General features: G+C 36.2%; 1 long non-coding RNA gene across 1 annotated transcript in view; it reads right to left on the reverse strand.

Annotated features, from left to right (window-relative positions):
• Positions 1–25,935, reverse strand: part of LOC123282718 (uncharacterized) — a 440,967-nt gene that overhangs the window by 45,977 nt on the left and 369,055 nt on the right. Inside the window, exon 6 of the long non-coding RNA XR_011499886.1 lies at positions 2,741–2,839. This is a non-coding gene — a long non-coding RNA (uncharacterized lncRNA). The remainder of the gene's footprint in view (positions 1–2,740; positions 2,840–25,935) is intronic.

Raw genomic sequence — 25,935 nt, forward strand, 5'->3', positions numbered from 1 at the left:
CGAATACAACAACATTAAAAGGATCACACACCACCATCAAGTGGGATTTATTCCAGGGAGGTAAGGATGGTTCAACATCTTCAAATCAATCAATGTGACACACCACACTAACAAAATCAAGAATAAAAATTACATGATCATCTCAATAGTTGCAGAGAAATCATTTGAGAAGATTCAGCATTTATTTATGATAAACTCTGTCAATAAAATGGGTACAGAAGATAAGTACTTGAACATTATAAAACCCATATATGACAAGACTACAGCTAACATCATACTCAATGGTGAAAAACTGAAAGCTATGCCTCTAAGAACAGGAACAAAACAAGGATGTCCACTCTCGCCACTCTTATTTAACAGTCCACTCTCACCACTCTTATTTAACATAGTATTGGTAGCTCTAACCAGAGGAATTAGGCAAGAAAAACAAAGAAAATTTGTCCAAATGGGAAAGTAAGAAGCAAAACTGTCAGTATTTGCAGATGATATGATTTTAAAGAAAACCCTAAAAAAAAAACATCAAAAAACTATTAGAAATAATTAGCAAATACAGTAACTTTGTAGGGTACAAAATCACTATACAAAAATTAGTTGCATTTCTATACACTAACAATGAACTAGCAGAAAGAGAAATCAAGAATACAATCCCATTTACAATTGCAACAAAAAGGATAAAATATGTAGGAATAAATTTAACCAAGGAGGTTAAAAGACTGATACACTGAAAACTATAAGATGTTGAAAGAAATCAAAGAACACATAAAAAATGGAAAGATATTCCATGCTCATGGATTGGAAGAATTATCAGTTAAAATGTCCATATTACCTAAAGCAATCTACAGATTCAGTGCAATCCTATTCAGAATCGCAATGACATTCTTCAAGTACATAAAAGAAAGAATCTTAAAATTTATATGGAACAATAAAAGACTTCAAATAGCCAAAGCATCCTCCAAAAGAAAAAAAAAAAACAAAGGTGAATATCACACTCCCTGATTTTAAAATATACTACAAAGCTATAGTAATCAAAACACCACGGGTACTGGCACAAAAGAAGACACAGAGATCAATGGAATATAATTGAGAGCCTAAATGCAAACCCACACATCTATGGGCAGTTAATTTTTGACAAAGGGCCAAGAACATACAATGGAGAAAGGAAAGTCTCTTCAATAAATGGTGCTGGGAAAACTGCACAGCCATATGCAAAAAACTGAAAGTAGACCATTGTCTTACACCATACACAAAAATTAACTCAAAAGGGATTAAACACTTGAATATAAGACCTGAAACCATAAAACTCCTAGAAGAAAACATAGGCAGTATGCTCTTTGACATCAGTCTTAGCAGTATTCTTTTTAATAAGACTCCTCAGGACAGGGAAACAAAAAGAAAAAAACAAATGGAACTACATCAAACTAAAGAGCTTGTGCAGGGCAACAGAAACCATGAACAAAATGAAAAGACAACCTTCCAATTGGGAGATGATATTTGCAAATCAAATGTCCAGTTAGGGGTTAATATATAAAATACATAAAGAACTCATACAATTCGACAGCAAAAAACAAACAACCTGATTAAAAAATGGGCAGAGAGGATCTGAACAGACATTTTTCCACAGAAGATATACAGATGACCAACAGGCCCATGAAAAGGTGTTTAACATCACTAATTATTAGTAAAATGCAAATCAAAACTATAATGAGATATCACCTCAAGCTTGTCAAAATGTCTATTACTAAAAATACAAGAAAAAACAAGTGTTGGAGAGGATCCAGAGAAAAGGGAACCCTCATACACTGCTGGTGGGAATTTAAACTAGTTCAGGCACTATGGAAAACAATATGGAGATACCTCAAAAAATTAAAAATAGAAATACTGTATGATCCAGCTGTTCCACTCTGGGTATTTATCCAAAGAACATGAAAATGCTCATTCGAAAAGATGTATGCACCCCTATGTTCATTGCAGCATGATTCACAATAGCCAAGACTTGTAAACAACCCAAATTCTCATCAACAGATGAATGGATGAAGAAGATGTAGTATATATATATACAACATAATACTACGCAGCCATACAAAAGATGAAATCTTGCCATTTGCAACATCATGGTCGGAGCTTGAGGGTATTATGCTAAGCAAAATAAGTCAGAGAGAGAAAGACAAATGCCATATGATTTCACTCATTTGTGGAAGATAAACAAAGAATCACATAGATACAGAGAACACAGTGGTGGTTACCAGGGGAGAAGGGGAGTTGGAGGAGGGCAAAAGGGGTAAGGGGGACATTTGTACAGTGACGGATAGAAACTAGACTTGTGGTGGTGAACATGATGTAGTCTATATAGAAGTCGAAATGTAATGGTGTACACCTGAAATTTATATAATATTATAAAGCACTATTAACTCAATAAAAGAAAAAAATTAAAAGTTTTGCAAAATAAAAATAAATACAATACCTATGATACATAAATTACATTCTACATATTTCTATTCACACTGTGCCAACCTAGTGGCCATTTTCAAATGCTTTCTTTTTATATCTTTAAAGATCAACAAACAGATTCTTTGTTTCCTTGGTTGTTTTTTTCTTTTTTGGGGGTAACTAAAGTTGAATACATGCCACAATTTATAATGAAAGAAAATCTCAAAGAAAAGATCTAATTTGTATAGATACCATAAAAAGCAAATTAGAAGTTCTTGGTCTTTCAGTTTGAGGTAAAATGGCATCTACTCACCTTTCCCCTTCGTCAGGCTGGCTCCTGCTCAGGATTTCCAAGATGCTATAATTGTGTGAGTTATTCTCTTCTCCCCTTTTCTCCATTCCTTATGGCAACCTTGAATAATAATCATGAAAATATAATCAGTAAAAATACAGTAAAACATGTGGGAAAATAATAAAATATTGTATTTATTCATTCAGTAAATATTTATTTAGAAACTTACTATCTGCTAAATATTGGTATAAATAAAATGGTGAACAAGAAAGACATAGACTTCATCCAAAGAGAGGTCAAAGTTCAGTAAGAGAGACAGAGATTCAACAGACATTTACTATACAATAGTGTGGGTGAAATGATCGAAAAATGCAGGGTGCTCTGAGATCACAGAGGAGGGACATCCAACTCAAAACCTAAATGAGGCAAAGTGGGTACGTAGGGATGAAGAATGCCTTCTCAGAAACAATAACGTCTGAAAGAATGAATTGCATGTGTAGGAATTCATCAAATTAGAGAAGCATTAAACGGATAATGTTCCAGATAGAGGGGGCAGAATTTGAAAAGTACTAAAAGGTAGAGAGAATAATCCATTTAAGAATCTGAAGTATGTTTAATAAATTTGTTCCATAGAAGACTGGTGAAACAGTGAGAGATAAGGGAGGAAACTAGAGAGGTAAACATACAACTCTTTTTTTTTTTTTTTTTTAGTGAGGAAAATTGTCCCTGAGCTAACATTTGTGCCAATCCTCCTCCATTTTGCATGTGGGTCACCACCACAGTATGACTTGATGAGTGGTATAGGTCTTCATACAGGATCTGAACCCACAAACCTCAGGCCACCAAAGTGGAGCATGCAAATTCCAACCACTATGCCACCAGGCTGGCCCAAACATACAACTCTTGAATCCTACCACGGCTAGCTTGTTTCCAGGGTTTGAGGGCCTTTGCACCAATTTTCTTCATTGTCTTGCAATATCAGTACTTGAGCCACAAAACTCCAGTACACCTTAAACAGCATCTCGCCTGTTTCTTATTTCCTATCTTCCAGAATTCCTCCATGTAAAGCCCAAAATCTCACAAGAACCCATCTAGGAATACCCTCGAACATCTCGATCTATTGAAAAGAGAGAGATTCTCAGTCTGTGACACCAAATTCTCCTTCTCATTTCCTATTTCTGGTCTGAAATAGGTTCCCCTTTCCCAAGTGGTTGGACATTGGGGATAACTTTATATTTCAAGAGACTCCTTGCCACAAACTACATGGGTATGTGGCTTTATTCTGATAGGCACATCAGTATAAGCAACACTCAATCTAATCCAATAGGCCAAAAAAGTGTTATATCCATAGAGCAACAAAGAAGTCATTACCTCACAACCGGTATTTGATTAAGCTAAAGAGTTGAATAAAAGCAATAGGCAGATACCTTAAAAAATACCTCTGTTAATGAAATTATAGGAAATATTAAAGGACTAATAGTTCCTGCCCTCAGCTCTTAAAAAGATAAATGTCTAATGTCTCTGAATAGATACTTATATTTTCTTGAAAAGTATAGGAATATTTTATTTTTGTCATGGATAAAAATGTTCAGAGCAGATTAACATGTCAATTGGATGGAAACATATTAGAATATACTGAGCAACTGAGATGCATGAGGCTCTTTAATAAGCATAGGAAAAGCATATCTTGGCCTGTGTAAGTTTCCACTCTAATAATACTAACGATGAGTACAGCCATATTCAACTATCAATTTATCTTGCATTCTTTTAGTTTTCACTTAAAGGATAATTACGGAAGAAAAAGAAGTGATGTGGTTAGTAGGAAAAATGGGATGATTTCTTTCCACTTTCTAAACCGCATTTCACATAAATATGTGTTCCCAGAAAGGTTTAATAGGTATTAGATTTTAAAAAGAAAGAAAAGCTGAGTTTAACAACCTTGAACAAATTTCCTTTTCACAGGATTTCTTAGAAAATTTTATCTGTTGACATGCACCATCATATGTAACATTTCCCAAAGGTATATGTCCTTGTTTTTATGGAATTCTCTCCCCAATAGAACCTATAAAACACACTGCTAATAAAATATCTTAAGCTATATATGTTCAAAAACTATGGGCATCATCATGAGATCAAAATTAAGGCAAAGTATCATATACTTCAAGTGTTCTATAATATAAATAAAAACTATACTTCAAGTATCCCACTTCAGTAATGAAATCTTTCCTTGAGGCCTTTGGCACAAATTATTCTTTTGAATCTCTCAGGTGTCATAGCTTTCTTTAGCTGTACCACAATTTATTACTTATTTCTTTTGATGAGGAAGTTTTGCCCTGAGCTAACATCCGTTGCCAATCTTTTTTTGTATGTGAGCTGCTGCAACAGCATGGCCACTGACGAGTGGTGTAGGTCCATGCCCAGGAACTGAACCTAGGCCACTGAGGTGGAGCACGCCAAACTTAACCACTAGGTCAGTGGGGCTGGCCCATGTAGCACAATTTAGCATACACAGCATCCTGTGGAGGAGAGATCACTAGCAGAACACGTAGAATGCAAGAGTTTTAGTCTTAGCTAGGAAATATTATCAAGTTAAAATCTCTCTGAGCTCCAGTTTCTTCAACTATGAAATAAAGAAAATAGTAATAGCTAAAATGAATTAACTTACATGCGAATTGTAAAATGCTACATAATTTTGCTTTTAGTATAAGTATGTATATATATGAGACAGAGGATGAAAGTGAGAGGGAGAAAGAATACTCCAGGGTAAAACTGTGTATTCACAATTTGAGTCAACATAATTCTGGTTACACCTTTGTTGTTTAAAATGTTTTTTGATGATAAATAGCACCAATATATTTTTTAAATATTTAAAGTAGGACAATTATACCCAGAAGAGTTATTACAAAATATTAATATTTTTTCTATGCATTACAATGACTTTGTACATAAGATTTCTTCTTTTCTTCCCTTCCTCCCCTGCCATGCTCAATCGATCTGCTGAAATGATGCTGGAAATGAGAGCATTTAAATGCTTCACTGTGCTCTCTGATTTGCAGGCTACACAAATGAAAAGTAGTATATTTCAACGCCAACCCAGTGTTTCATTTCAACAATTTGCAAAATCCTGCATCTACAGCAATTCCTTGCATATACTTACCTTGAGAGAGTTATACATAGCAAGTCAGTAATCCAAAAATTCTCTTTCAGGATTACAGCAAGTAAAGTTTGACTTTTAGAAACTGAGATTCAGTCATGATGTAAGTTTCTCAAGGTGACCCAGCAGGCTAGAGATGGGAACAAAACTCAGAACTCTAATTTCCTATCCTGGCTGCCTCCAATTGTCCAGGCACCCTCCTTAACACAATCAGATTTCACCTAAAAGAATACTGGTTAATATCTCCTGGTGCTAAAATGGAATTGTAGGCTTGATAATGGAAATTGGTTACTTAATTCACCCTAAATCAATGTCTCTGTTGATAATGCATCTGTCAATGTAAGTATCAAGGATCCAGCAGGGTACTGGTGCATAGCTCCTCATTCATTGTCTCAGAATGTCCTTGTGACGTTAGGGAGAAGATCAGATTTTCAATCAGGCTTCAGCTGTGCTGCCCTTTTGTCAGCACACATTAAAATGCACTTAGAGTGACCTCCCTCCAAGGGACAAAGAGGTAAAAGTGTTCCCAAAGGAGATTAGTGAGAAGTTCAGTGACCAGTTTAAAGAATAAATTTGAGCAATAAGTACTGGATGTTTATAATGGGCACACAGAATGTTTAGACATTCAGTATGGGCTTTGAAAAGGATCTTAAAACATATGGGTGGTGTGTATATATTGTTGAATATGTATGTTTGTTGAGAAGGAAAATAATGATCAGGAGAATACTCTAATTTATAACTTTAATACTGAAACGAATCATGGGCTGCATGCAATTAGACTGTGAGAGACTCCTGTGAGGAAAGAAGCCACATCTCAGACATCTGTGAATCACTGTCACTTAGCATGGTACATGGCATATAGTAAGTACTTGCTAAGTGTTCATTGGATGAATGAATAAATGAATGCACAAATGAATGAATGACAAACATATATCTATATTCATAGAAATATCGTTCTTAATAATTGTCTATCAGGTTCGTCCCTTGGATCCTGAGTTATTATTTTAAGATAATGCATTCCTTTCTATACTCTGTCACATTAGTACACATGCAGGTCTCATATGAGTAGAGAAAGTAGTCAGATATCACTCAATTTAGGAGAATTTTGTTCATAGGTTTCCTTGTGCAAATATAGTAAATTGCTACTCAACCAATATGATTGAGTAATGGAATATTCAAATCAAGTAAACAATCAATTCAAGAGAGATTGGAAAGCACATTTGCCATTTATATGCACCTACCATATTCTAGATATGGTGTTTGTGCTTTTTTACTTAATCTAATGTTTTCGACAACAGAGTGAGGAAAGGATTATAGTCTCCATTTACTTTTAGGAAATTGAGGTTTAATGACATTAAGTAACTTTTCCAAGATCATAGAGTAAGCTTTAAATAAAAGATTATATTGCATGTCTAATATTATCACTCAAAATCTTTCTCCTTGACTCTAGCCTCCATCACCTCCCAACACACACACACACCCCCACACCATTGCTAATAGAATAAAGAACATCCATGCCCCTTCACAATTTATTCTCCTTCTCCCACTCTTTCAACTTTCCACGCATGCTCTGCTCTGGGAACAACAAATTATTTTTACTTTTCCTGAAACATTCCATCTACTGGAGTACATGTTTATGACCTTTTGTTTACAATATTCCCCCTGGATGGAACTCCCTTCTCTCTGTTCTTTGCTTAGCATTATCCCTGGCATTATCTGGTCCAATTGTAGTATCACTACTAGTCAGTGCTCTGAAATCTCTTTGTCCAAACTGATAGTATGACCCTTATCACATTGTAATATAAATATAAATTACACTACGTATATTTATATCTCTGGGAAATAACATTATATAGTAGGATACACACTGCTAAGCTGGAAAAACCAGAAATCTTGCTTTGATGAATCAAAAGTCACTTTCATATATTTCGGTGCTTCATAATTACAGGGCAACATAAAAACTAACATTCTGGGGATAGTATTGTTGTTAAGATCTCATGTTCTAAAGCCATAGAGACCCGAGGTGAAAATCTCAGCTCCATGAATTACTAGCACAGATATTGGGAAATTCACTCTAAGTCACCATCTTCTTATCTGTAAAATGAGGATACAATAATATTTCCACTCTAAAGGGATATTGGGAAGATCCAAGTAATCTTTGTAGTATTTGGCACATAATGGGCACCCAATTGATACTAGTTATTATTATTATTAAGCTCTAAATATTCACAAGTGCTCAAGTGAGAAGCTATGCTATCAAATACCAGATCAATGAAAGTTTACATTACAGATTCAGCTCTGCTGGGAAGAGGCATAGGCCAAGGGCATATTCTATCCATTTCGAGTATGAGCTAAAATTGTGTCAATATGCAGAGGCCTATGAGAGGTCACCATGATCTGGTACCACAGGAAAACCTATAGAAGTTCAGACAAATTCCTATCAGGAACTCAGTCTCTTCATGGCAGCCATGAATTCTGATCAGATTACTATTGGACTGAATATCAGCTGGGTTGCCATTAGAAATAAGCAGTGACTGAAGCAGTGGTTTACAGTCAAGACATATTAGATAACTCAGCCCCACGGGGCTGGAAGCCACAAGCTCCAACATACTGTTTGGGCCAGACAATTAGAAAATTAAAGAGAAATTTTATAAACTGCTTCAATGAATTAATGGCTGAGAAACTTTGAGTTGAGCCAGCCACTTGAGAGCTTAGCAGAGAGGGTTAACTGGACTGCCATCAGATTAGTAAGTCAGTGAGCTATGTCAGTCAGTGAGCTATGTCACTGGTCATGTACCGAAAGGAATCCATTTGTAAATGGACCAGCTGATCAGAAAATTTAAAAACAACAATAATTTACACGACCTTTTCAATTAACTTGAAGAATATTTCAATAACAATATTAAAAGTACTTTTTGAGCATTTACTATCACCATTTACTATTAGTCATGGTGCGTACTAAGAACACTTCATGCATAGTCTCATTCAATCCTATGTTATAGGTGTCTTTTTGTCACAACTTTATAGGTCAGAAAACAAAGGCTGGGAAAATTAAGTAATTTGGCCCAAATCATTCAGCTAGGAAGCAAAACATCAGGGATTTAAATGCAGGTCTAACTGAAGACCTCTAATTCTTAATAACTTTTTTTAAAAAAATCAAGGTTTTGTCAGAGTTTCATGTTTTAGCCATAATTCAAGTTTTTCTCTGCACTTAGGCAAGTATAATCTACCAATATTCAGGTGAATAATTCTGTATAAATGTTCGAATTAGGTAGGTAGGTAGGTGGGTAGATAGGTAGGTAGACACTGTCAAAGGAAATTTTCAGAGAATGAAAGAAAAGTGTCCTTTACAAAGACTGCAATGGTGTCAGAAGGGTTGACTAGTCTGATTAAAAATTATTTACAGGAAAAAAAGTCATAAAAATTATCAAATAAGCAATTTTATATTAGCCTTTTCACGGTGAAAAAATAGCACCGTTTTCATGTTATTTTTCATGTTCACAAAGTTCATGACATATTTTCAGGCATCAGCATAGCAGACGTCAAGAATAAATTTGTTCTTGCTAGGAAGTCGAGATTCATAGGGAAAAAATCAAGGTTTTCTTACTTAGGGGACAAGAATTAGAGAGCAAGGCTCTGCTATTTTTGGTATATACATATCAGGCAAACCATAAAGAATGTAAATCTTTGCTCTGATCATGCATACATCCCAGTGAAATGGGCTGGAAAGATAAAACTTCAGTGTGCTTTGAAATTTTGATATTTATCCAAAAGTTGTATTATCCATATTGATTTACACCTTTTTGTTCTTTTACATGTTTATATGGTGACCACGCTAAAAAGCCATTTTATGTTGAGCAAATTTATTCCACTTTGAAACAAAATAAATACAGTAGCTATAGAGAGGCATTAATTGAGACCCTCAGTCAGACTTTCAAATATTTCCTGATATAAGTAGAGATTATATCACCTTCATGTTTAAATACCTGTGTGGACTCAAATAACTAAGGTGTTCTTTCGCTGTTAAATGTTCCCCAAAATTCAGTGGGTTTCTTTGGTCTCCTACTGAAGTCTCCACTTTAATATTACAGCTACCTCTTCTCCTCTTTCCTCTCTTCCCTCCCCTCACGTCCCTTTCTCTTTCTCTTTCCGTTTGCTCTCTGTGTCTCTTCTATCTTTCTCTTTTTCTTTTTCTTTTCCACCTTCTTCCAGTGTGGTAAATCACCACTGCAATTTTTCATTTACTTGAGTAACTTGTTAATTTTCTGTTTCCCTCACTACATTGTAAGCTTTAAGAGGGCCATTCACTATGTATATTTTTTTACTGTTCTATCCTTAGCACTCATCTCAAATTCTGGTACATAATAGGTACTCAGTGAATATGTAGTCAATGCATTGATCAATTAACATCCCAGCTGACAGGTCTAGACATGCCTTTATGGCCTCTCTCCAGTCCCGATCTTCACACTGAGGCTCACTTGCACAAACATTACACCAACTTAGGAAGCACAATCTTAAGTGCTTACAGAGCAAGTTGTAGGAATGAGTGAACTGGCCCTGGTGTAAAAACAACTGAGAAGAGTTGGGATTATGGAGAAATAGAGAGTACAAGTACATGCACACGCAGTGTCCAAAGGCATTTAAATAAAGCAAAACACTGCACTGGTCAAATGAAATATAATCAGTGGGTTAACAGTTTGTGACTATTCTTCTGCATCAATGAAGACACATTGTCACCCAATACTGGAAACTTTCCGTCATATTCTGAAATCAACTGTTACGTATGCAATTAGCCAAGGAGAACTGTTTGTTACAAGGAATTCTTAGATATACCTGTCAAAGGGTATTCATTTATGGGGCTAGCCCCATGGCCAAGTGATTAACTTTGCATGCTCTGCTTCACAGTACCAGGGTTTTGCTGGTTTGGATCCTGGGCGCAGACCTGGCACTGTTCATCAAGCCATGCTGAGGCAGCATCCCACATAGCAGAACTAGAAGGACCTACAACTAGAATATACGACTATGTACTTGGGGGCTTTGGGGAGAAGAAGAAGAAAAAGAAGAAGAAGAAAGATTGGCAACAGATGTTAGCTCAGGGTCAATCTTTAAAAGAAAAAAGTATTCATTTATACCACCACCAGAGAAGGAATTTAGGTGAAGATCTTTGAGTGGGTTCTAACAAACAGAGAGAATAAAATTGAATGAAGCAGCAGCAGAATGCCGGCTACAAGTTTATTAATTTCCTTCCCCTGGGAAATTTTCCTCTGGAATTGTAATGATCTATGAAATTGAATCACTTAAAAGCAAATAAACCAGAAAAAAATAAAAACAGGAGGAAATGTTAGAAAATCTGTAACACATAATTTTGTATTTTCAATGAGAATTTATAGTATATGGTATCTATAAAATACATTTTAAAATGGCAGAGAGTGATGAAAAGGGAACAAAATAAAATCAGGGAAGATTTTATGGAGATGAATAACATATTCATTTAACTTAAAAATGTGATAGAGGAAAATAATGAAAAGCATCTAATTTTATTGAGTGTTTATTATATGCCAGAAGCTGTTCTAAATATGTTACATGTTATAGCTCATTTACTCTTCTCACTGCTGTGAAGCATATATATTATTATTATTGTTATTACTATTATTATTATTACTTTATTGTTTAGGAAATGGGGGCATAGTAAATTTATATAACTTCCCCAAAGCCACATAGCTAGAAAAAAGCAGAGCTGGGACTCAAAACCGGGTTTTCCTAATTCAAAGACCTAAAGTTAAATCAAGTAATTCTACCATATTTTAACAACCAACTTAACATATACATATACCTATATACTTCACATATACATATATGAAATTTCACAAAAAGATATAGCATATTTAGGAGAAATATTTTTAAAAAAATATTTATAAAAAGAAAAAACTTACTGAGTAAATCCATATCTATGAATAACTTTTCAATATCAAGGAAAAAGGAAAACTCCTATAAATATCCATACCAACAAACCAAAAAGAAAACAAGCAAATCAAAAACAGGTTACCTAAAAAGAAAAACCAAATATTACTTTTATTAGTCATATCTTCCCTAACATTAAAGGTTGGGAAACAATTGAACCAATAACCTTGGAGTTTTGAGGAGAAAGAAAATGGCAACCGAATTCTATACCCAGCCAAGCAATTATCCACCTATGAGGGCAGCAGAAATGCAGATATTCAAGGCTGAGAAAGTATACTGCTAAATTATTCTATCTAAAAAAAATAACTTTAGTCAATCAAGATATGAGTTAAAGCAATGAATTTGAGAATGGAAAGGGTATGCTGAAGAATAAATAACAGTGAGTAAGGAAGTGAGGAAAATGGGGGCCAGCCTGGTGGCGCAGAGGTTAAGTGCACACGTTCCACTTCAGCTGCCCAGGGTTCACCAGTTCGGATCCTGGGTGCAGACGTATATGCACTGCTGGTCAAGCCATGCTGTGGCAAGCATCTCACATATAAAGTGGAGGAAGATGGGCACAGATGTTAGATCAGGGCCAGTCTCCCTCAGCAAAACAGAGGAGGATTGGCAGCAGATGTTAGCTCAGCATTAATCTTCCTCAAAAAAAAGTGAAGAAAATGTAAAGTAATTGTTAAGAAAGCTATGAAATCTTTAAAATTTTTTCTATCAGAGGCAGATTTACAATGAAGCTAAGGAAACTTGTGCTTTAAGTCCCCTTACATGCTCAGCCCCCTCCCAAGACTCTGGAAGGAATGACCCATAGCAATGTGTCTAAAAGATCCTATGTTTTTGAAAAACAGAAACAAAAATAAGGTATTTTAGCTATGATTTGTTTTCACTTCAACATCTCTTTTGTTAAACTTCCCCTTGTGTCAGGGACATTGGAGTAATCATGGGCATTTTGGGGATTCACCTAAAGGAAATGTGAGTTGGGGACACATTTTGGGGAGAGTTATTTGGATATATATACATATATATGTAATTTATATTATAAATATAATATATAGTGGAATATATATATATATTACAATATGATACATAATATTCTTCGGTTATTTTCGTGGATAGTTTTTAGTAGCCATCCCAATGTAGAAATGACTTCTAGAAACACTTGCGATGCCTACCGTGCCAGAATTCTTGTTGTCATGACATGAAGGAGCACAGGTTGCATGATGATGTAAACATGCCCATGCCCTCCAACATCTGACATCATAAGTATGTGAGCAGTGGAGGAGAAGCAAGGTTTGAAATGCATGGAGCTAGAAGTTAGTCTATGGAAAATTAATCCAAATCTTACAGGTCATAAAAGAGAGAAACCTGAAAGAAGTTTTCCAAAATTTGACTTCAATCCTAAAAATTTATATGACATTACAAATAATCATTTTTGACCTTTAAAAACATCCTAAATTACCATTTAAAAAATCCCATCATCTATGCTATAGGAAAGATAAAATTACGTTTATATTTTCTTGAACAAAAGAGAAATTTAAAAATCTTTGATTATTTCTTCATAGGTTGAGGACTATTTAGGCAAAATATTAGGGAAAAAATAGATTTATAGACATGTGCAAAGCAAACGGTATTCATATGATATACCCCCACCAGTTGTGAATGAGAGAGACAACTGTGAATGAGAGAGATTATATTTTTTAATCTTTGCCAAACTGACAGACAAAAACAATGTCTAATTTTAAATATGCATATTAATTATGACTATATTATATTTTTTACTCATTTAATGCTTTTTTATTTTGTGAATTATCTGTTCAAGTCATCTGTACATTTTTATTTTAATCCTTTAGGCTATCACAAAAAAATAGGATATATAACTTCCAAATCCTTAAATATAAAGTAAACAATGAAAAAAAAATCAGATTATCAAATGAGAGAAAATAAAGAAATATAAAAAAATCAGTATTATATTAAAGACAGAAGTCAAACCAAATATATAGCAGTTACCAAAATAATCCTTTAGTAAAAGGTATTGACTTTTATATAATTTATAAAAATAAAATAAGACTATTTGTTCTTTACAGGACACATTTAAAACAAAATCACATAAAATTATATTAATGAAAAGATGGGATTTGACAAAATTACTCATTTGAAAGAATACTTGAAGAAGATAGCCATGGGGTTTTAGACAAAGGAAGAATAACGTAATGAAGCAACAATTTAATTTGTCATTAAACAAAGATGATTTCAAATGCAGTGGTAGTAGATGAAACAAAATAATGTGTATATATACATATATATAACCCTTGGAAATTTATTCTAAGAAAAAGGCACGAATTACAATCAGCAAAAACAACAACATGTCTTCATTGAGAAATAGGACAATTTTGATATTCTGGGAAGGGCAATTTGTCTTTGTCCAGCATTATCCCACATATTGCAGGATATTTAGCATGTTGGTCCCTGGATTCCAAATGTCAGTAGCACCCCCCAGTCATTGTGACATACAAAAAAGTCTATACACATTTACCAATTCACCTTAAAGGAGAGAGTCTGCTCATTGGTGAGTAGCAGTGGGTAAACGGTATGGGAAAATCTGGCTACTCATCTATGAAAACAATGCTAAAAATAAAATTAGATCATATATTAAAAACAATTTCCTATGGATTAAAGATTTAAACATGAAAAAGTGAAATCACACTAGGAAAGTATTATCAAAAATTATTGATTTTAGGCTTTGGGATCACGACCACAGTGGGTCTAATTATTAAAACTAACCACTGGTAGATCTTTATTTGATGTTAACACTAAAAAATACTAAACAAACATTACAATTAAATGACAAAATGAGGAAGCATTTTCAAGATAGAACCAAAATGAAGAGTTAATACACTTAAATTATAGAAAGCTTTTTTGAAAATGACTTAGAAATATGCCAATATCTTAAAAAATTGTTCAAGAATGTCAACAGTGAACCTAAGAAAAATATTCACCCTCACAAGTACTCAAGCAAATGCAAATTAAAATAACATATTTTATTTTATCAATTGACAAAGATAAAAGCAAAAGTAACAATACCTAGAGTCAGTTTGGGCAAGGGAAAATTGCACTGTCATATGTTGCCAATGAGTTATTTCAAAATATGTTAACAAATGCCTCAAAATATGTATGCTATTTGAGTATGAATGTCTACTCCTGGGAATTTATCCTACAGAAATAATCAGAAGTTCACAGATACAAAGATGATCATCACAGCATTGCTTATGTAGGGATTCAGGTTATATAACAAAGAGACCCCCCCCCCCCCCACCACCACCCTGCCGACACATATATGGCATGAATAAAATAGCCATTTGTGCTTTTCTTATGTAAGCAGTCCAGGGCTGGGCAAGCAGCCCTTCTAGTCTCAACATACAGTTTTGATCTCTGGAACCAAGGCTACTGCTTCAGTTCTCATCATCTTCCAGCCAAGAGAAAAGTAGAATTGTCCAGGGGAGCATAGAGCATGAATTCATTCTTGTGGACAGAACTAGGAAGAGGAACATACCACTTCTACTCGTATCCCACTGGTCAAAATATAATCACAAGGCCAAAGTTTCAAAGGAGTGTGGGAAATATAGTTTTAAGTTGGGCAGCCATGGATCTAGCTAAGTGTATGAGTTCAGTTAATAAGTAAAAGGAAAATGCAGATTGGTGAACACATATCAGTTTTTCCCACAGTGAAACATTACAAACAGCCAAAATGTCCAAGATTTTGATTAAAAAGACAGATAGAAAGATGTGTACACCAATATGATGGAATAATCTGTGACCATTAAAATTAATGCTGTGGAAGAACATTTGATTACCAGGGTACAGGTCCTTGCCAAATTCTTGTGCCAGTTGCCTTACAACACCACAGACAAGGAATCTGACAGTAAGAGCCAGTGCCCTTAGTAATTCACATTCACATTTGACAATTTTGTTCAGGACTTAAGTTTGAGTCAGGCATCGGCAGATATGTGGGCTATATATATCCAAATTACTTACCTAATCTCTGCTACATTTCACTGTATTCCTGTTGGCCTATAATCCAAATCAGTGCTTCCATCCCAGTGTTTGATGCGATAATTCCCACATTTGATTGAGTGCTTAATGAGTACTATTCACAATGCTAAGTATTTTCTCTTCGTTAACTCCTTTGGACCTCAAACACCTACAAGAGGTAGGTACTAGAATTATCCCCATTTTTGCTCACAGATATGGAAACTGAGGCTCAGAAAGATAAAACTTGCCCCAATTCAACGATCAGTAAATGGAAAAACCAAAGTTAAAATATAGATCTTAATCCTAAGCCTGTTTTCTAAACCACTGTACACTATTTTGTGCCTGAGTGATCATCCTCCACCAATAATTTTTATATAATCATATGATATAAAGTCAATTTATCTACACAGTTAGGTATTTTTAGGGAGATAAATACATTTGAGACGAGGAAAAATCCTCACATGGTGCATTCCAAAGCCAAACAAAGTGATCTAGGTTTTGCCCAGATGGCTGCTCCCCTCCACTAATGCTTCAGATTGAGATTTGGCTCTAATTATTTAATAAGGAGAGGCTGGAGGGAATTTCTATTTCTTATTTCATTTGCATACCCCAGCAAAAAGAGAATTACTTAACATAAGAAAGGGGAAAACATGCCTTTAAAAATTATAACTGAAAATACTTGGAAATGCAAATTATAACTGAAAATACTTGGAAATATGAATGCTTCATGTATCATCACTGTCACACTATCTTGACTATAATGGAATAAGAGAGTGTCAAATAAAGGCTCCTACATCATATGGCAGCACTACCCTAAGTCCAGAGAAAAGAAAAGAAAATTACACTTGTCTTATACACATCACCCTTCCCTCCCTCACCACAAACCCCAACACTAACCAATGTACAAGCAAAGAAGTTCACCACCATCACAATTCGATAGCTTATCCATTGTGGTTTTCTGAGTGGAATGATTTCTCCTTCTCTATCTGACTGACTGACAGATGAATGAAATCCATAAGAGTAAAAAATGAAATGTGATTATATAATGGAACTTCTACGGAAGGAAACTTCATTGGTTTTAAACCCCATAAATATAGGCAGACATCACAATGAAATATGAATATGAGATAAGGTAAGAATCCAGTTTACCCTGTGAATTTCTCACATTGCCAAACTTCAGCAACCACCTGTGCTCACAGGGCTTGATTATCCCCATCACACCCTCCTTGGGCAGTAAGTGAACCCACCATCATCACTGTCACCAACTTACTTCATCTCTTCTGTTTACCAGTAAATGTTATAGGCAAGCATGAAATTCCTAGAAACATACAACCTACCAAGACTGAATCATGAAGAAAAAGAAAATCTGAACAGACCAATTACTAGTAAGGAGATTGAATTAAAAATCAAAAACTTCCCAACAAATGACACTCAGGACCAGAAGCCTTCACCAATAAATTCTACCAAACATTTAAAGAAGAATTAATGCAAATATTTCCCAAACTCTTGCAAAAACAGAAGAGGAAGGAATACTTCCAAACTCATTTTATGAGGCCAGCATTACTCTCATACCAAAAGCAGACAAGGATACTACAAGAAAAGAAAATTACAGGACAATATCCTAGATGAACATAGATGCAAAAATCCTCAATAAAATATTAGCAAACCTAATTCAACAATACATTAAAAAGACCATACACCATAATCAAGTGGGATTTATTCCAGGGATACAAGGATGGTTGAACATCTGCAAATCAATCAATGTGACACACCACATTAACAAAATGAAGGATAAAAATCATATTATTATCTCAAAAGATGCAGAAAAAGCATTTGACAAAATTCAACATCAATTCATGATAAAAATTTTCAACAAAGTGGAAATAGAGGGAATGTACCTCAACATAATAAAGGCCATATATGACAAGCCCACAGCTAAAATTACATTCAATGGTCAAAAGCTAAAAGCTTTTCCTCTAACATTGGGAAAAAGACAAGGATACTCACTCTCACCACTTTCATTTAACATAGTACTGGAAGTCCTAGCCAGAGTAATTAGGCAAGAAAAAGAAATATAATGTGCCCAAATCACTGCAGAAGTAAAACTGTCTCTATTTGAAGATAACATGATAATATATATAGAAAACCCTAAAGACTTCACCAAAGAACAGTTAGAACTAATAAATGAATTCAGTAAAGTTGCAAAATGCAAAATCAACATACGAAAATCAGTTGCATTTCTATATACTAATAACAAACTATCAGAAATTAAGAAAACAGTCCCATTTGCAAGTGTATCAAAAAGAATAAAATAGCTGGGAATAAATGTAATCAAGGAGGTGAAATACCTGTACATTGAAAATTATAACATTGATGAAAGAAATTGAAGACACAAATAAACGGAAATATATTCTGTATCCATGGATTGGAAGAATTAATATTGTTAAAATGTCCATGCTACCCAAGGCAAGCTATAGATTCAATGCAAGCCCTATCAGATGGTAGATGAAAAGGTCCACAATAGTAGGTAAATTCTTTCTAATTGACACAGCAAGCTCCTGCACCCTAAGGGCTGAATTTTGAGCATTCCTAAAAGAGAGATTTAGGAAAGCCTCTCTGCGAGGCCAGCCTGGTGAGGCAGAGGTTAAGTTCACACGTTCTGCTTCAGCAGCCTGGGGTTCCAGGGTTCGGATCCCAGGTGTGGACCTATGCACCGCTTGTTGAGTCATGCTGTGGCAGGCATCTCACATATAAAACATAGAGGGAGATGGGCATGGATGTTAGCTCAGGGCCAGTCTTCCTCAGCAAGAGGAGGATTGGCTGCAGATGTTAGCTCAGGGATAATCTTCCTCAAAAAAAAAAAACATAGGAAAACCTCTCTGCAAACTGCCTATCAGGTCAAATGTTCAAAGAAGTCACCGATTCACTACATAGGACTTGGGAAAATGATACCCAGAATGGAGACAGGACCAGGAAAGAAGAAACGGGTTCTGATAAAGTTCCTACTCAAGTTACCATGGACTAAGGGCTTTAGTAACATCAGAATGTGATTGACACTTAGCAACCAAAGCACACTTTAAGGGAATGGATTCATTCTTGTTAAAATGAAACAGACAGCTCTGGAGATCTAGACAGCTCCAGACAGCTGACCAGTCAGAAAAGGGGGGGCCAACACCCTGTTCCGCCTTCCTTGAGGGTCTCCTCACTTCTCCCTTTGATAATTACACTCAACATCATGCTCAGGGCCCAGATGTGAGCTCTTCAACCTCGAACATTCTACCCCAAACATAGTCCCTGATTCCTATCCTTTACCTGCCACCATAGCTGAGGTTGGCTGGTATTAAACAAAACAAAGCAACAATGAGAAAAAAAATTTTGAGGTATCTAAAGAAAAAAAGAATTCCATATAATACAAAATAAACAGCAAAATACATTTCTATAGTCTTTCTGAAGTCACTAAAACTTATGTCTTTGCTATTCCACTCCCTTCATTAACATTTCCTTACTCTTCTGGGAATGATGTCCCCAAACAAACGGTTAGATTTTTCATTACAGGAACTTCTTGAAAGATCCATCAACCCTACAGTGGAAAACACTCTAAGGTTCTTTGAATCCCTCATCTGAAATCCTCAATTTGCTGTTTCCATCTGTCTTGAACTGTTGTATCATGATGCTTATCCACTCCTAATCAAGTCCCCACATTGAAAAATTCACTTCAAATCAAACATCCAATTCTCACTAAATTCTGACCTTACTTTTACCCCATCTGAGACACTGCTGAAGCTTTGCAGAGGTGAGGTGGTGTTCACTCTTATTGGGGGAAGCAATAAAATCAGCTTTGTCTTCTTAACAGGTTATGTTGGTGATTTGTGGGAGCCAGCTATTGATAACAAGTTTGGAGCCATAAACAGGGCATCAGGACATCTTTTCACAAAGTGTTTCCACTTCTGTAAAGCTCTTACTGTCATGGCATAGCCTTTGCATGGAGGGTGGGGGAAACAGTATGCTAATGCAGCAGCATTGTCTTTAGGATTTCAGGAGATGCTGGCTACACAGAGCGGTTGTTCTGGCTTCCATGGGATGGGACATCTTTTAAGGGATGGAGAATTATATTTCAACTTGCCCAGAATGGCACTGCCAGGAAAAAAAGGGGAATCTCATCCTGAAAAATAGACTAAATAACAGCTATAAAGGACTGGAAAGGGACCAAATAAATGCTTATCTCTGTGGCAGCCAGTGCCAGAGAATGTTCATTTTCAGCACCTTCCAACTGTGGGACCAGATCTGAGGCAAATCAGTGAGGCCATTTTTGTGGCCCTTGAGTCTTCCAGAGACAGAGGAGTCAGACGCACTATTCTGGGTTTGGCTGCTGTTGCCAGTATACTGAGCTATTACCTGTCCCCAGGACATTGGGCATATTTTAGCACATTCAAAGGCCAGAAATTTTTCTCTTTCTTGAATAGAAAAGCCCATGAGAGCACTGACAGGCTGAAGAATTAGGGATAAGGATGAGTCAAGTGAGTCTTAATGGTGAAGAAGGATAAGGATGAATTTTTTGGCAAAGCAATCAGCTATCCTGGAACCTGCTGTGGAAAACAGATGCTCGAAAGACCTGTTCTGGTGGTGTTTTTTCTTTCTTTCTTCCTCTTTGCTGAAGGAACTCCTAGGGAGGAGGGAAAATAAGACTATGTGAATGAATGAATATGAATTAGTGCTCCATAGGTGGTGGATAGCTTGTTAGCTTCCAAGCTTCATCACCCAGGGGAGAATCTAAGTTGATATTTCATTCCCCTTACCCTCATCCAACACACACACAAATGCACATGCACACACACTGAAAGTAAGACTAGCTGACTTTACAAATCTTTCTCTGTAGACTACTAATTTATATAGTATCTTTGCAGGCGCCTATCCACACCTTTCTATAGCCAGACTTAGAAGACAATTCGAGGATCTGAACTTCTATTGGTCCCCAAATCTGATGCCTCTGTTTCTTCAATTGGAAATTGGTGCAATACTTAATTCGTATTTTTTGTGAAAATTAATTAAGACAACATGCGCAAGTCTCATAACATATGGACATAAAATGGGTGCTTTTAAAATAGTAGTCCCTTCTCATTTACCCACTCTCAAGACTGTGGGCATAAGACTATTTTCACAAAATGATTAAAGGCATTAGTTATGCACTGTAGCTTGAGCATAATCGTACTTTCCATCAGAGTGTAGAACTTGTTGTTTGGGACAGGTATACTTACTCCTAGCAAAATAGATGGAATCCTGAAAGCATTTGCAACTTGAGTCATTCCAGTCACATCTGAATCTATCCCATAGGGATGAGCATTGAATACATCATTTTGGAAAGAGGTGGAGTTCACCCATAACCTTCCCAGAACCATGAGGAGAGAAAAATTCTCTCCAAAGTATCAAGGATAAAATCTTAAAATATCAACTCAAATCACACCATGCTTCACCCTTCCCAACTTCCTCCCTTCCCTACTGCATGACAAATTTTTTCTAGGCTTCTCCAGCGACTCTTGCCTTCTCTTCTCCAAAAAAAAAAAAAAAAAAAAAAAATCCCTGATATTATTTAAAAAATACCTATCTTTTTTTTTTTTTTTGAGGAAGATTAGCCCTGAGCTAACTACTGCCAATCCTCCTCTTTTTGCTGAGGAAGACTGGCCCTGAGCTAACATCCGTGCCCATCTTCCTCTACTTTATACATGGGACGCCTACCACAGCATGGCTTGCCAAGCGGTGCCATGGCCGCACCTGGGATCCAAACTGGCGAACCCCAGGCCACAGAGAAGCAGAACCTGCGAACTTAACCACTGTGCCACTGGGCTGGCCCAAAAATATATATCTTTAAATGAGAGGATTAAAAATAACTCTGAATCAGATGTAAGGACACATATTCTCACCTCTAAATTAACAATATTTTAACAGATTTTGATTATTTCAGGTTTAAAAAAAGCAGCAACATTTTAAAAATCATCTGTCCTTTGATGTTTGGTACCAAGCTTGAGCCTTATAGGATTTGAAACAGTTTAACTAGTAAACCTAGGGTAAACACTGTTTATGACTGAAACAATGATAGACCCTTTACCATAACACTGCCAATGTAACTGAGCTCTAGGCATGTGAAAATGGCAGGTGGTACAGGAAGGGCTAAGCTACAAGTCTGTGTGTGTTTGAGGCATGGGGTGGGAAGATGTGTACAGTGATTCAAATTCATTAATCCTGTGAGGGGACATTTTAAAAAGGAAAAAGCTGCTGGGAAACATTATTTTCATGTGCTTCAGGAGTGGGTGCCACACACCACTGTTATCTCACTATCATCCTTCCCCATTATTCTAATTTCCTAACCATCTCTCCCTTCCCTATTCCTTACCTCCTGTGGTACTCCAAGAGAATCTCTCAAATCTAGGGTCTGATACATTTTTACATCTGTTCATAGGGTGAAAAGATGAGCATGATTAAGTCACTTGGTTCTCCCTACCTCCTCCCCACTTCCTCATTTTACATAGTCTTCCTAATAATAATTAGATCACTTGAGAATTGAATCATCCAATTCCCACCCAAGGCCTTTTCTCATAGCAAATCCCCAGGAGAAGAGAAAGGTTTCTCTTCCATGTGATTTTTGAACAATCACTGATTAGTCAGCCTTGACAGCTGTTAAAAAATCTTGGAATAGCCTGAACATCCCTATTGATTAGCTGATACATGGCCTAAGAGTTGACTGGCTGATTACTTTATCACTAAAGCATTCAAGAAGTTCAAATTAGTTAGGCATCCTTGTAAACCCCCATTTTTCCAGAACTCAAACCCTTAGAAAGTTCAGAGTCAGAATTACCTCCAGGTGTTGTACAAAAGAAGTAACAGCAAGGCAGGAGTCCAAAGTGACTTCTGAATTCCCTATTCCTTCCTCCTTTTTCTATAAAAGGTATTAACAGCATGCTTACCGTGTCACTGAATGCTGGATTAGATTCATAAGACATGGTCCCTCTCCTTGAGGAGCCTGCAGTCTAATGAGGAGACCGACATGCAAATAGACAACTACAATACAATGAATTAAGTGCAGTGATAGAAATGTGCCTGTGACGCCGTGGCATTACAAAGGAGAAGATGTCCTTTTGCCTAATTGAACTACTAAAGGTGTTTCACTGGATTCCAATCCTTGGAAAATAGATGATAAATGTATCACAGGAGAATGAACACTGGTGTGGGAGCTAACAATGCCTGGGTTCAGTCTGACTCAGATATGTATTAGCTATGTAAACAAGGCTGTCACTTATCATTTCTAAAAGTCACGCATTGTTTCTGAGCTTTGTTTTCTTCTTCTGTAATATGAAACTAGTAGTACTTACTTCACCAGTGTTTTCTTCCTGGTTTCTCATAAGGGCAGTAGTATTTATCTCTACTTTACAAAAGAGGAAATCACAGTCCAGAAAAATTGAGTGACTTGCCTAAGTACACCCAGATTGTTCGTGGCAGGTTGGCTGATGCCAAATCCACTGCTCTTTTCCTGCCTTTTTTCATCTAGTCCATAAAGGACACTAAACTACACTGATTATGAAGGAAGCAGGTATCATCATTTTAGTAAGATTTTCAATCCTGAGAGGTGAAACAAATGAGATTTCTCAGTTTGAGAGTATCTCATTAAATAGAATCCCTTCATCAATCACACCCTCTCCTACCACACACAATTCCTGATCTTTCCTGTTAATTGAAGTGCGATATATTTAGCATAATCTTTATGATTTTTAATCATAACTTTCAGTTCTATCTCTGGTCTATAAGTTCAGACAGTGCACAAGCCTGTTAGCCAGTGATTTGGCAGATAATTGCACCAGCCATGCATTGTTCTCTTTCTTCGCCTATGCTAGCAGGAAGTAGAATGGGAGACACCTGGGGTTTCTTTGATCCCCTTGTCTCCTAATGTTTATTTCACACATGTGCATGCCCTGGCTAAAGGTAGCAGCAGACTGCCTGCTTGTAAAGTCAAAAGTCCGGGGAAAAAAACTACCTTAATAATTTTTATGAACTCTACTCCCTACACTTTAAAAGAAACTGAAAAAAATCTCCTTTGAAAATGTGCTTATGTCAGAAGCCAGGAAGTATCTTCATACTGGTAAAATGATGGCAATAATTTTAGGTTAGTGAACTGGAATGAGGAACACCTGCCTTGCCTCTGATGATCCTGGCATTTGGGAATAGTGATAAATGACTGGAGGTTATTAAACGTGTCCTGCAAAATGGTGCTGGTGAATTGGAATTTGAAGTTTGTCATTTGCGAAAGGGAACTGACTTCCCCAATTGGACCTAATTATGACAGCCATGATAAGTAGCCTTTCTGTGTTGGCATGTTTATTTCTCAGGAACCTGAACAGGGAAATTGGTTTGACGCATTTGTGTGGGTGGGAAGAATTACAATTTTTATCATTCCTTATAACAAATTTATCACCTGATAATCTGAAGGTACGATCAAATTGCAAAAGCAGATGACTTCCCCAGTCTCCTAAGCATTTGGTGTCTGCTCAGCAAGAAGAATATTAATCAGAAAGTGAAAGGCAAATTTCTTTTTCCTTTATTTCAGAATGATCCTTTGCTAAGGTAAACCTCTTTCCAGTGGTCAAATCATCATATTCTTTGCCTTATACTTGACAACTTTTTATTTGCCAATAGACTTCTTCAGGACACATAGAGAGGGACGAAAGAGTGGAAAAGTTTCATACTTTAATCAATTTTTCTCCATTTTGTTAGAGTCATGCCAGTTCATTTCTTAGTGCTTTCAGGCTTTTCATTCCCATTCACTGAGGGGAGAAAAAGGAAATCCTTAGAGATCTCTGCTAAATATGGCAACAAGTTGTCTTGCACTCCAGTCTTTGCTAGGGTGCATAGCTTAATATTCATGATGATAATAGGTAGACAGATGGATAGAAATCATTTAATATTTAATAGGCCAAGTACTATGCTAATACCTTGGCTCAATAGTCTTATAAGGTAGATCTAATCCATATTTTATAGAGTAGAAAATAGAGGCTAGGAAGGGTTACTATTTTTGGTAATATGTATTTCATATCATTTGACTTTTCATACTATCTACAAGTATTACTTTGATTTTTGAAATGATCTTTTAAATATCCAGGATCAGATCTGGAGCCTGATTTTAGTATGCCCTCACTGATGTAAAGGTATCTGAGGTTGTCCCAGTTTTTTAGGATTTGGTCTATAATTATTAAAGTCCCAAGGTTATACAGGCTAACAATAACAGGATTAGTGTATCTTAGTTAAACAGTATATCGTGACATATCGGGGATTGAAATCCCTATGTCACAGAAATATTCATGCACCAAGACATAGCAGGAACTGGACCCAGAAAGAATAGGATCTGGTACTGTACACTGCACCTGCCCACTAGGGTAGGACAGATATGGAGGAGGCTGAAATGATAGTAGAAATTCAGACTGTGAATCAAGGCATGTGATCTCCAAGGTAAGGCAATTTTCAATTGGGATAGAGGAAAATAGAATGATGTGGCATTCAAAAAAGAGTGAAATTTCCAGGAGGTGGTAAAGCCTTGAGATGTAGATTCTAGATGGAGAGTTTTCATGTTCAGTGTTTCAGCCATGTCTCATTTAGCATCAAGGAACAGGAAGCCATGAAACCAACTCAAGAATAAGCCAGCCTTTGGAAGTCGAGTAAAGGAATTGCCTTATCAGATCAAGGGTGTGTACTGAGGGTGGGTGGTGAGAGAAGCAGTGAGCATTAACTCAGGAACTACATGAAGATTCATTGGTCAAAACTAGCATGAACCCTGTCAAAGGCTGTAAGTATACATTACTAATACAGACATTCACTTACTTTTCCCCTCACCAGGAGTGGAGCTTGGGATTAAGGATAACAAATATATAGCACATGTGCTCTCTCCTCCCATGGCCATTGCAGCCATGAGTAATTGATCATAGTACCCGTGCCTGGATACCACCACACAAGCCTTCTCAAAAGTGTTCCAAGTAGTTACTGCCAAGCTATCAGTGTTGGAATGGGATGAAAATAATTTCCCATTACTGGGTTAAGTACT

This window comes from Equus asinus, chromosome X (assembly GCF_041296235.1).
Source record: "Equus asinus isolate D_3611 breed Donkey chromosome X, EquAss-T2T_v2, whole genome shotgun sequence".
In the NCBI taxonomy this organism is placed as follows: domain Eukaryota; kingdom Metazoa; phylum Chordata; class Mammalia; order Perissodactyla; family Equidae; genus Equus; species Equus asinus.